The 14,190-nt window shown below is 41.0% G+C and overlaps 1 protein-coding gene across 1 annotated transcript in view; it reads right to left on the minus strand.

The window, feature by feature from the left end:
* Window positions 1-14,190, minus strand: part of bsnb (bassoon (presynaptic cytomatrix protein) b) — a 79,267-nt gene that overhangs the window by 21,165 nt on the left and 43,912 nt on the right.

Genomic DNA, 14,190 nt, shown 5'->3' on the forward strand with positions numbered 1-14,190 from the left:
ACAAATTAACACATCTGATTTAAAATTGGTGAGGTGCAAGTGTTGTTAAACCTTTATTAAACCCACAGCAAACCTTCTGTCTGTTAAAGTATGTGTCCTTCACAGTCATCCTCACGAGCCCTGGGCTGTCAAGCTGTTTATAGATTCTGACACTGCTGAAACCTGAGGAACAAAACCCATCAAAGACAGGATATTAACATTAAAAGATTCAGTTTCAGATCAATGCACCAGATCGATGAAACTGCTTAATGGAATGAAATGGTTATATTACAGATTATAAAGCTGAAAAAGAGAGAAGGTGGCGCCATGTTTGCTACACAGCCCTCTGTTTCAGTGGTTATCATTTGTGCCTCAGGCTTGAAAAAGGAGAGTTCATGTGTCATGGACTCATATAACACAAACGAATAACCCCTCAAATGCTCCATTGCCAATAACCACAAGCCAAGCAAATAACTTCTATATTATTTTGGATTTCATATAAACAACTAAAGCACATAACTAAATCACAAACAATCGTAATTTAGCCGACAAGGAACATTTTAACATCAGCACAAAAGGCATCTTTATCTACAGACCCCATGAGATCAGTGATGGACAAGTCTCCACAGATGAGGTGTGGATCTAGGACATGATCTAATATGAAATTATCACAATACTTATGTCACTTAAAGATATTATTGCAGTTTTGAACCATATTTGCAATACCATATAGTGTGATATATCACATTTACTACATTTTTGAGCCGCACATTTTGTCCACAAAGTAAGTCTCGAACCAAATGTATTTGATCTAATAAGAAATAATTCAGAGTCTAATAATCTCCCTTCAGTCATTTTAGTTTCTACACAATGGAGGTCACACACACAGACTGACCAACACTGTGATATAACCCTGCAATAAAGGCTGCATACACCTGACAAACTAAACTGTTTGCATTGAAGTCTGGTACGACATAACAGAATGGAAAACATGTATGGACGACTACACTATGACACTGAAAAAGTTAGCCCAGGTGTGGCTTTCGTGTGCTACTCAAGCGGCAACCTCCGGTCTAAAAACATGAGTCCAATGCGAAGTGCTAAAAACTGCAGTTCATTGAGGATCTGCTGCTCTGGAAGTACCGGAAACCACACACACACAATTCATAAACGCCCAATCTTTACAGCAGAAATAAACATGTTTACAGCCTGGTACAGAAGATGAGTGTAGTCTGGATAGATCATTTCCCGAATTGGCTCACACTGTAGCGGCAATTTCAAAGATATTGAGATTATGAGTCTTCCAATGAGAAGTACAGCTGCCTGCGGGAACACTGTAGCTGTTGGCTAGGAGGCTCAAAGCCCGCCTCTTTATGTCACAATCACGTCGTCAGCAGCAATATGGCTCCCGACCTGCTCCCGACGACGACTGGCCTCAAAACAGCTCTTCAGAAACAGATGGGTGGCGTCACGGATCCTACGTCCATATTTTATACAGTCTATGGTGCTACTCTAGTCTAGAGAGTGTGAGATGTCGGCTGCCAGTAGTCTGTCACATAATGAGCTATTATAGTCACATATGATCCACAGCCTGCGATGTCCACACCTCACAAGTGAAAGCAAACCCTTTCTGCTGTACTGAAACTTAATCAACTTTGTGCTTCACTGTTGTGTAGAGCTTTAAAACTGCTGTGTCCGGGAAATACCATGGCGACGAGTCACATACCAGTGACCATAACATACGTACCAGAGTTATTAGCATTTAACAAAGCTATCTTTCTCCACAACATTGAATGGACGTAAGTCTTCACGTAAGACTTGAGTGATGGATTGAGTTATTTACTTGACTCACTCTGAATTGGGAGACAGCTCCAACAAACTCAGTATGTCTAGTGTTTGCCGATATTTCAGCAGAGCTGATTTAGCATTAGCTTAAATGAAGTATGGCGAGTGAGTATTCATGTAAGTGGAATCCCAGAGTATTTAATTTGTATAAAGCGGTCTTTGTTAATAAATCCAAACTCACTGGATCTGATTACTCATACCGTGCTCTTGTTGCCTCTATGTTTAGCTTATCAACTTCAACTTCTTTTTGACTGTCACCTCTGCTGACTTCAGCAGAAAAAAAATCAACTGTAACATTGAGTGGATTGAAAAAGCAACTGATGTTATTTCACCATTACCAAAGACTTAATTTCATCTTTCCAAATAATATATAATAACAAAAATATCCATACTTACAACCGTGTATCCATACAATATCACCACCCAGAGTATTGCGCTCTAACTATTTTTTTTAGAACTCTAACTATTTTAATCTCACTTTTATGCCGCTGTCACAGTCAGCTGGCAGCAGCAGACATGGGGTTGCAACGCTGTAATTGGAGCCACACACACAAATTGGTTACTGGACTCATCTGTATGGTTAAAATAATGTAAGAAAAAGTCTAGCACTCGCTCATAATCATTATGAAACACAAGTGTAAAACTTAATTTGTTTAAATTATTAATATTTTGTAGTTCAATACTGAGAATAAATGCTGAAGCAGTGCAGGCAATTAGAAAAAAAAGGGAGTCAACTTAAAGGACAGGCAAACATTTAAGCTTTTAAAGATAGCAAAAAGTGAAAAATAGTACTACTCTAAAATTTCTGTCCTGATCTTTTGGTCTATTGTATTTTTTTTTTGCAACATCCATGGGCAAAACAGTACCTCTTCCCTTTTAACTGATCTTCTCTTGTACATGCATGAGATGTGTTTTCACGATGACAAATCTCTTCCTGCTGTCAAATATATCACTCATCCATAATCTTTGCTGTGGAAAATGTGAACAAAAAAAATCTGTTTTGGCTACGTGCTGTTAATCACTCCATCTGCCACCTACCCGGTGCTAGCAGTAAGATGCATTAATATAAAAGAAAATTAGAAAAATAACGATAGAGAAATGATTACTCTGGTTGTTAATGGCCTTGTTTGCTTTGGAGGTCATAAAGAGGCATCATAATCAATCTAAGTCTGTTACACAACCAGCTAGAAACTCCTCACAAGAGTTTCAACTTCACCCACTTACTTTGATAAAGTGTCTTTCCATAAAACAATTACTGCCAAAACACAATGTAATATAACAAAATATGTAAAGACAAATATGGTAGCTACATTTGAATGCTACGTGTACAACATGCTATTTTTACTGATGCTATTTTCCTGTTTGAGATGAAACCTTTTTAACATGCCCAAATCCTACAGGAATCAGTTTTCTCATCTCAGATCACCAAGCGTGGTTGGTGCCATTGGCATGCGAAATAGACAGACTTGCTTTGTTTTCATCTCTCTCAAGTGCTTTACTGAGAAGCTATATATAAACAGGTGCAGTACTCTCAGAACTAGCCATCTGTGCCGGTTCTATCACAAGAAAAAGAATCATATAACAAAACGTTGTGTGGCAATGTCAGAGACAAGCATGTGTGTTTATGGCAAGATAGTGCACAGTGGTGCTGACAGGAGACTACTAAAGCTCTGCGTGAGCACATAACATATCATAAAGAAAACATGTAATAATCTATAAATAGAATCCACGCTTCTGAAGCCCTTTTTCACTTTTAACTGAAAGCTACATCAAACCTGCCTTTTGGGTATGTATTAAAAGCAGTATTTTATCAAATACCTAAATTAGATACCGATGAACATTTCGCTTCCCCTGAGAATCTTTATTCCTGCCATTTTGGCACTGCCAAACTTTCCTCTTTGCTCCTGAATCAGCATAACATCTCTGCGTGGGTGAGAGGGAGAGAGGAGCAAGGCCAAAACGGAGCTGGGAGTAGCAAATTATTCATGTAGAGTGCTTTAGCTTGTACAGCAGTAAGCAATGTGGGCTTTGCTTCCCACCTCTATGTACTGCCTCTGAGTGAAGAAAATCAGGTCCATATAAACGGCTGAGGCTCTGCTTCTCTTAGACAGGCCTTTAATGCAGCCTGAACACAGAGGATCCAATTCACTGTGGCAATCCCCTTCTACTGTTTAACTGCCCTCTGAAGAACGGCAGTTCAACAGTTCGATACTTGGAAATTACGCCACCGCAAGTCTACAAATGAGACAGATAATGAAATCCTTTTTTTTCAAGCAGAAAATAATTAGTTTTGAAAAAAAAAATTCTTGTTGTGTTTCAGCAGTTAGAAAACTGTACTGTGCTGTTGTTTTTTTTTAATCATTTTTCTGGATGTGTGTTTGGCACATTTGTTTGGCGGCAGCAGGCTCACTTTGTAGTGAGATCATCTTGTTAGAGAGCTGGTACCTCATTAAATGGCATGAGGTTTGCTTGTCTGCTCAGTGGAGATTGTTTTTATCCTTGGCTGTGAACGGTGACTCAGATACGGCTGACAAGACTAAACTCTGGCTGTAATCTATCAATTACATTTGAACCATTTGGAGCTCTTATCCACTGGACAAGTAATGAGTCAATACAAGGTGGATTTCAGCATCAAGACTAAAGACATTTATTTTTCAGAGTATAGTCCCCTCTCTGGGACTGAACTTTCAAACCTCCCTCATCTTTTGCTGTCACCAGTAGAGCTTGCACCAATGTGTTTATTACATCTCTGAAAATCCCCATTTTATCAGCTCTTATTTGACTGAAACCTTTCACGCTCTGTGATCCCTATGATAACGCCAGAGCCACAGTGTCCTTAATCATGTCTGTGTTTTATCTTCATAACAGTATAGTGTTTATTTATTCTGTGTCTGTAACAGCTCATATATTTACAGTGTGAACTGAGAGCTCAATGCATGGCACGACATATCACAAGAAAATTAAGAAAACATCTTAACTGATTCCAAAGCATATAGAGTGAAATAGACAACTTTATTCATCCTATTTGAGGGCCCACGATCAGTGTTTCAGGCCCAGTCGTCAGCTCCCTCTGAGGCCTTTTTCTTATAGATTTGGTCTCGTACCTTCCCTTGGTCTTCGAGGACACAGGATTTCTCAGGTCCTGGGATAGAGAGTCAGGATCTTGTGAAAGTGGTGCAAATCTGTTCTCTAAATGGATCTTTGTTTCTTCTACAGGTTTGCTCTTACTTGTAGTTTTTACTGCTGTCCATGGCTGTTTCCTCCTTGGTAGGGGGGTTGAGGCGGCACTTCCTTCTGGATGAGAGTGCAGGCCAGCCAGTCGCATCACAAATCTCAGGGCGCTGGGCTCTGCCTGTTATCCGTTCTGTCATGTCCGTGGGAAACGTTTTATCTTTAGGCCTAGCGCCAAGAGTCTTCCAGCTGGTCCCAACTGCACAGTCCTCCTGTTTTGGAGTGTCATTGTTTGGGCTAACTAGCCGTGTGTTAGCAGGTACATGTCTGCTGCTCTGACCCCATGGAAGAGTGGTGTCATTCCCGCATAGTCCATTCACTTCCACATTCACTTCTATCCGATGCATCTTGTTTCCAGCACAGCAATTTTCTGAAGGATCTTCTGAAAATCGTCCACAGTGAAAGGAGGCATTTTGGTTCCAGTTAGCTTAGCTGCTAACAGGCTTTTGCCGATCAGTAGGCCACGTTTGCAGTTTTGATAAAATGTCGAGATAAGGCAGTAGTTTACTTTGTCGACAATAAATTATAGTCCCAGTGATTTCTAAGTATTCTGGAGTGACTGCTTGTAGTCTCTCAGTGAAGAAAAAAGAGTTAAAAGGAAAAGAATGCAAGCATAAGCAAGAGCAAGCAAAAAAGCATCTGCACTCCTCAAGAGCAGGAAGGAATAATTAAACTAATTTTGTCTGTGTTCCAGTATTTATTTTTTACATTTAAAGCGTTTTCTGCGTTATTTTACCAGGTATAGTATTTGCTGTTAGCTTCTTTTTAGTTGAATTCTGCATCTTTCATTTGGACAAGTGTCTGCATTAGGAAAGATGTTTATGGAGGTGTTACTGGAGCAATAAACATTTGAAATCTAGGAATATATCCTCCATGAGGTGAAAATGTCTGCTGTAAATACTACACTCCATACCGAGCTCTAGCATACAGTCAGTGTTAGGTGTGTTGGATGCAATAGCACATCTTGTGTTCCCTCTCACCTAAGTTGACAAGGTTCCGTGAGCAGAGTTGAGTAGAGCAGTAAGTGAGTGAACCTAAATGTGCCACAGGAGACAAATGTGGAAGGTGTGAACACTGACAGTGAAGTGATTCTCCATCCAGTTAGCTCACAGCCGGAAAAGCTGCCCTTTCACTGTCAAAATAATGAGAGATTGAACACTGCAGGTTACCTCCAGGAAAAGGTCAGAGAGATTGATCCCTTTCTCATAGATTGATCCCACTCTCAGAGGAACTCGCTGAGACATTACAGCCCTGATCACTCACACAGTGAGTGTGTGTGTGTGTGTTTGTGTGTGTGTGTGTGTGTGTGTGTGTGTGTGTGTGTGTGTGTGTGGTGTGTGTGTGTGTGTGTGTGTGTGTGTGTGTGTGTGTGTGTGTGAACTACAGTTATAGCTTATGTGGATGAAAGAGTGCACAGATATGTATTTGCAAAAATATGTAATGCATTAATGAGGTATGGTAATTCAACAGCCCGCAAACCCCTTCATGACAACAAGGATAAAAAAGCAGGAAGGTAAATGACAAAATCAAAGTACTCAGAAAGGCTTAATTTGAATAAGGAATGCAGCTCTCTGAATTAAATCCCACCATGTTTACTGTCTCTCTCAATTTACAGTGATCCAAAATTGCCAAAATGTAGTGGAACAGGATGACCAAACACTCAAAGCAGCAGATGAACTCCAGGCAATAAAAGGTGTTTTTGAAGTTGTTAAAAACAGAGAACCGTGAAGTACAAGAAATAGCAATACTTCAGGCAGACTCACAAAGAAAAGACTAAATAACTGTAAACCCCTGTAGAAAGGCTTTCCAGAGCATAGCTTAGAGGATTTGGCAACTGTTGTTTATTTTCTGCAGGTCCTATTCAATAAAATCACTCAATTACACACATCTACAAGTATAGGACTCCTTACAATAAGTCACCAATACACAAACATGAAATAAAGTGAATTATTAAGGAAGCCTCAAACCTAAAACTACTGTAAGTGATTTTTAGGTTTCGTGTGCTGTGAAGACAAAAGATTATTTTTATTTATGTGGAGTTGTTTCTGGCTACATGGTGAATGTATGTCAGACATTGTTTACCTCTGATTTGCTGTAACACACTTCCAGAGGAAACACCTTTCTGTTTACAGTCAAATATTCCTAGCTAAGCTAAGCTAGCTGCTAACAAAGTCTGCCTACTGTCACATACTACCAGACCCTGTATGTACAGGCTTCTAGTCTTGGCTCTGCTTTCTATGTTCTCTCTCCAACATCTCTCATACTCCTTTCTCTGTCTTCTCTCCTCTCATCCCTCATTAGAGTGGGGGAGTAGTAGTGCTGCACGATTCATCTATTTGCAATCTATTTGTGAGAATGTGCAATTACATAACAGCACAAAAGGCTTCAATTAACAATTTAAATGATTGTGCGCGTGAGTGTCTGTAAACATTACAACCTCTCCTCTGACTGGTTATGCCCATCAGCTGCACTGACAGTGTGTCTGTATATGCAGCATGTTTGTATTGATCACATGGCTAGTATCCAGTGCACAGAGTGACCAACATGGATGCTGATGAGCAGGAGTATGACTCTGAAGTGGGGGTGAAAAATAATAGAACATCAGCCATAAGGAATATTTTAGATTCAGTTACAGAGACATTGAACCATAGACTGTATAAAATATGGACGTAGTATCCGTGATGTCACCCATCTGTTTCTGAAGACCTGTTTTGAGGCCAATCGTCGCCGGCAGCCATATTGCTTCTGTCGAGTGATTGTGACGTAAAGAGGCGGGCTTTGAGCCTCCTAGCCAACAGCTACAGTGTTCCCGCCTGTCAATCAAGTCAGCTGTGGCTCTCATTGGAACCTCGTAATCTTAATATCTTTGAAAGTACCACATTAGAAAAAAAATTCACTACTACACTCGTCTTTTGTACCAGGCTGTAAACATGTTTATTTCTGCTGTAAAGATCATCTTTTTCCCATTCATGTGTATGTGACTTCCGGTACTTCCGGAGCCAGCCTCAAGCGGAGCCTTGATGAACTGCAGTTTTTAGCAGTTTCGCATTGGACTCATAGACCAGAGGTTGCCACTTGCGTTGAACAGAAAAAAATTGCTGTGCAAAACTTAAGTTAGAGTTTCCCTGTACGTGGCAAAAAAAACAATTTGTACCAACTCCTAAGACAGAAAAGAGAAAAGTATGATGAATGCATGCAAGTGAAGGCCCTGGTAAGTGGATACAAAGACAAAGGGACAGCTAAAGGTCATCAAAGCCAAATAAAACCACAACGGAGCACAATTACAGATACCTTGTAAGTGTCACACCATACAACAAGATCTCAGAGATATAGAGAAATCACCAACTCCAAACTATACGTACTGTAAAAGCTTTATTTCTGTTTTTCAAAATTCAAAATGTACTTACTTAGTTTGTATATTTTAAATTGAGAGACACATTTTAAAACTATCAATAATCTCTGCGTGTTCTTTGATAACCAAGCAAGGAGACTCACAATACAATTTATTTAAGTGCAACTGCAAATTGCCACATTGTCCACTCTAATTGCAACAGCTCACTTTCACCAAATCATGTAGCACTTTGGAAGAAGGGAGAGGTAGAGCATACAACCTAACCCAATGCTGTGTGGGATGTGTTGTAATACAAATAGGTTCTGCTTGTAGGTATGATGGTTGTTAGTAGCCGGTATGGAAGGGGGATGGCTCTGGGATGCCAGAGCTAGCTGTTCAGCCTCCCTGAGGTGTCATGGGCCTAACTTAACAAAACACTAGTGAACAGAGGTGCCCATTTGAAAACCCCAGTGATGTACTGGCTCTCGCTGTCCATCTGTAGCTGAATATCTTTGGTTGTATGGGACACCAGGAGAAATGTTAGGCTAGTAGTTTATCAATAGAGAAATATAGTATGAAGGCATATGGGATGGGTTTCCTCACTGAGTGCCTATCCTTGTTATTAGAGCAAGTACCTTGTGTTTAATTAAAAATCAAATTGTTCCAGTAATGTGTTTCATTACCTTTTGGTAGAAACCAAGCTGCAACCTCTGGTCTAAAATATGAGTCCAATGTGGAAGTGCTAAAACTGCAGTTCATCAAGGATCCGCTTGAGGCTGGCTCCGGGTGTACCGGAAACCACATACACATGAACGGGAAAAAGACGATCTTTACAGCAGAAATGAACATGTTCACAGCCTGGTACTAAAAACAAGTGTAGTCTGGATGGCTCATTTCTTGATCGGCACACACTGTGAGGGGGGTGAATTATTTTCTAACACGGCAATTTCGAAGATATTGAGATTACGAGTCTTCCAATGAGAGGCACAGCTGACTGGGGGAACACTGTAGCTGTTGGCTAGGAGGCTCAAAGCCCACCTCTTTACGTCACAATCGCTCGACAGAAGCAATATGGCTGCCGCCGCCGATTGGTCTCAAACAGCGCTTCAGAAACAGATGAGTGATGTCACGGATCCTAGGTCCATATTTTATATAGTCTATGGTAGAAACACTGTGAAAAACAACAAGCTTGTGATTTGAACATTTTATTGTTTTTCTTCCGGTTATGTAATATTTGATCTGTTAAATATCATCTACCTCTGATACAGTGAGTCCACTTTCCTTGTCTAATGCTATGCTCAGCTTTGGTTTCTGTTTGGTGATTACAGAAAACATTTTTTAACAAGGAATGATCACTACTCAGAGTGGCACCTTTAAACCTCTCTCTCTTCTAGATTTAGTTTAAAAAGAAAAAGTTATATTGTGAAACAGTTAAGCTCAGAATCCTGGTCATCGATCACAGACCATCTCTGTTTTAATCCTATATTTGAATGGACTTTAGAAAGAGCTGACCTGCTGGTGAGGCAAGAATATAACAGAAAGCTTAAACACATCCTACCCATGGAGGGAGCCAGAGAGTGCAGAATTTCATAGATATGGAGCCCCGTGGGAGCAAACACACCCACACAACACATGAACGCGCAGAACAAAAACACAAACACTCACGGAGTCACATTCAAGCATCCTGCTAAATACTGCACTTTGAGTAGGCAGCATGTTCAACATCAGTCTTTTCTGTATAATCTCAGCTCTTTTTTCTCCACACAGTTGGTGGTGACAGTCTCAACCCACTGTCCCATTTAAAACTGACCCCCACACACATTAACACCAACAAATATGCAGATCAGCAAAGTGTACGAACACGTGCGTGAAAACATACTGTGCATCACCTACACAGCCTCAGTGTCCCTCTCTCTCTGTCAGTCAGCTCGCAGCACGAGTCTGTTCCCCTGCTTGCTTTTTTCTGCTAGGAACCAGACCACAAGCTGTGAGCAAGAAATGTCAGCTGTCAGTAAACGCCATCACATACCTCACAGTGATATAATACTTTAGATGCTCATTACCAGGAAGGAATGGAGGATTATTTCACACTAAGTAGTTGTTTTCATACAACAAGAGAGATCACAAACACAAGAAGGTACAAAAGGCAATAACAAGAGGGATACACATTTCTTGCAAGGAATAAAGTGCAGAAAAACATGACAGTGTTACACATTAATGTTAGATATCTGGAGCAACACTGTGACACTTTACAAATGTTATAGTTTTTCCAGCTTCCTTCATACTTGAGTTATCAGAAATGTTTTCAACAAAGTCTGCAACTCTAAGGCAGCAGTACAGCCTGAGTTATAACCTGAGTTTCCTTTTTCTTTGACAATGCATAACTAAAGCGATGGCCATGTCAGCCTTCAAAGTAAAAACAAAGGTCTGAAATAAATGGCATGACCATGTGAAACAACAAAGGCAGAGATCATGGTAAAAAATCCCTCACATTCCGTGTCCCTCAGAGATTAATGAGGCATACGCGACGGAGGAGGTCATAATTAATTCGTAACAACTGAAGGTCAGGGGAGCAGAGGGTCATTGTGAATTATTAACTACCACGTGCAAAGAGGCGCGCTGCCAGGCAGGTGTGAAGCGGGTGAGTTTGAGGTGAATAGGGAAATGTGTCACTAGTAGTTTAGTGCCCAGACATGTCGGCGCTGATGTCTTTAATGCCAGTACAGTACCATAAGAGTGTCTAAACACTCTTGCATGACAAGCAATCAAAAATGCAGCACAAGCTGACTACATTCACAAAAAGTCAAGTATGTTCCAAATGACCATACTCACCGTCTTCCATCCTGTTTCAATGCAGCAGTACTCACAATGAGAGTCAAATATCAGTGGTGCAGGTTACTCCATTAAATCCCCATCAGAGCCATTTAAACCGCTGTAGCCCTTTCTATTGTGCACACTCAGACTGAACAGTAGTTTAAGACTACCAAGTGCGCAATGCAAAGCATGAGCGAGCACATGTCACAGCAGTGTGTGCCAGGCTGTGCCACGCCACACCACGGCAGTGACAGGTCAGTAAGAGTCAGCAGGTATATAGGTCAATCCCCTGGGACTCCTTCAATGGGGACACGTGGTTCAGGCCTGTGGATTAGAGAGGAAATGAAGGATCATCCACCGACAGGCAGGACTCAACCAGAGTCAGTCACTCATACACAGGTCCACCCCTATGTGGTAAGAATAAATTAAGAAAAATTGTATATGATCATCAGAGTAAATGGGCACAATATAAAGTAACTCTACATTATATATTTTTTCTATATATACTGCTCTGTGGTTGCTATTTTGAAGTTGTTCCATGTTCAAAAAGCAGCAGGTACACAGGCCTAAGTCATCAACTTGATCTTTTCATAAGAATAACATGAAATCAGTCAAAGAAGGTCACACTAATAGCATGACGAATCCCATCCCAGAGAAAAGCTATTCAGATTTTTAAAATTATAGGATTCTATATAAATCTACAGCATTCCCTGAAGTGGAAAACCAGCCAGATGACTTGATAGAAGTGTAGGAAGCATTGCAAGCACCTCCCCTGCAGCTTCTATATGTAGAACTGTGAAGTAATGGCTAAATTTATTGAAAAGTAAAATATGTTTCACAGCAGCAGCACTGTGGAACAAGTCTCAGCAAACCAGCCCCTTCCTGTGCAGAGCTCTAATCCACCTGAATGCACATTTCTTTTACAAACAAGTCTGTAAAAGATTAGATTCCTTACTGGGTAACCTTACTCACACATCAGAATAACATAGACAGACAGCTAAGTTGCTCTATATTTCATCAGCTATACATAAGGCGGTGTAACACTGAGTAAGGGCACAAGCAGTACTCTGAGCTAATGCTAATATGATGCTAATAATAATAATAATAATAATAGTACCTGGTATTTATATAGCGGCTTTCAAGAAACCCAAGGTCGCTTCAAAGGGTCAGGTAGCGATCAAGGGAGTAGGTAGGGATAACATTATCTAACTGGGAGAGGCCTTGAGGAAAAGGTGCGTTTTGACTGCTTTTTTAAAAGTTTCCAGGGTTGGGGTGCTACAGATGTCGGGATGGAGAGAGTTCCACAGGGTAGGGGTTGCCTCACTGAAGGCTATGTCTCCAAAAGTCCGCAGCTTAGTCGGGGGGATGGAGAGGAGACCCAGGTCCAAAGACCGTAGGTTCCCGGATGGAGTGTGTTGGCAGAGGAGGTCAGCCAGGTATTGGGGGGTAAGGGCATGCAGGGATTTGTAGGTGAGGAGGAGGAGTTTATAGGTGATGCGGTACTTTACAGGGAGCCAGTGGAGGTGAATGAAAGTGGAGGTGATGTGCTGCCAGGGCTTGGTGTGTGTGAGAACCCTGGCAGCTGAGTTCTGCACGTATTGGAGCCTGTCCAGGACATTGCTGGGTACCCCAAACAGGATTCCAATGCAGTACTCCAGCAGGGAGGTAATGAAAGTATGGATGAGGGTCTGGGCAACTGAATCGGAGAGAGATGGATGCAGCCGGGAGATGTTCTTCAGGTGGTAGAAGGTAGACTTTGTGACTGATTTGATGTGTGACCGGAAGGAGAGGGTGGAGTCAAGAATGACACCCAGACTTCAGGAGATGGGGAGATAATGCCAACACACTTACTGACTGCAAGCGTATGCTCAAACTCTTTCAGGAAGTTAGCAAAATGACATTTTCTAATTATACAACATGTAAAGCTGAGGCTAATGAGAAGTATTTACTTCTGGTACAGCATTCAAACACCATATGCCGGTTCCTTCCGACCCTGACCCCTAAAACATCACAAGCTGGCAGGCCCCTATTATGTAGGGCCCTTGTGTCGGGAGTTGCCAGGCTGTCAGCCAGCATCAAAAGATACTTGCCAGGAGGCCAGACAACTTTTCTGAGGGAAACCTCTGTGTGTGTGTTTGTGTGTGTTTGTTTGTGTGTGTGTTCATTTCTATTTTGTGTATTGGTATATCAAAACCACTGATGCTCAGGTCTTAACAGTTTGCACTGTGGTCTACTCTGAGCACATTACCAGAGTGATTAAGATCTGTTTGTTTCCAAAACACAGTTGTAGTGTACATGTGAAAAACTGTTTTCTCTCAGGCAGAGTGTGTTGCTGTAGGACAACAGAGTGTCATTTGATATTAAGTGTGTGGGTGTCTCTGCTGTCCCTCTCAGGACTTGATAGAACAAGGTCAGGTCATGTTTTCTGCTATTTATTTACTTGTTTTGTCACTTTCTGTTTGTTTCAGCAGAGAGCAACAGGTGTCCCCTTTTAGTTCAACACACAGGGGCTAATCAGCTAGTTGAGACTGTCCTGTCTCATTAGGGGGACTATCAATACAGAAATATCACTGTGAGCGAGACCAAGACATTCCCATAATATCATAAGGTTTGTAATCCACGAAGTGTCTCTCTGAAGAGAGTCTGAAAAAACTAGGTAGACATAAGATGCCCTTGAAGAACTACTTTACGGTTCAAGGAAAGGATCAGCAACCGTCTCTATTGTTCAAATACTCTTTAATAATCTAATAGTGTGCGTGTATGACAGAGATACTTAAATGTTCTTGTAAGCCTTTATTTGAAACCTCATTCAGATTCAAACTACTTTATGAGGACACATCCCTCCCTCTGAAATCAGAAATGTCGAGCCAAGATAATTTCTAACTGTTAAATCAAAGATTTCACATAAGAAAAAATATATCGACCTCTTAAAACATACAGAGTGTAGTTAAGAGGTGCTAAACTATTAAACCACATTTAATGACCTTAAT

Source organism: Notolabrus celidotus, chromosome 1 (genome assembly GCF_009762535.1).
Source record: "Notolabrus celidotus isolate fNotCel1 chromosome 1, fNotCel1.pri, whole genome shotgun sequence".
In the NCBI taxonomy this organism is placed as follows: domain Eukaryota; kingdom Metazoa; phylum Chordata; class Actinopteri; order Labriformes; family Labridae; genus Notolabrus; species Notolabrus celidotus.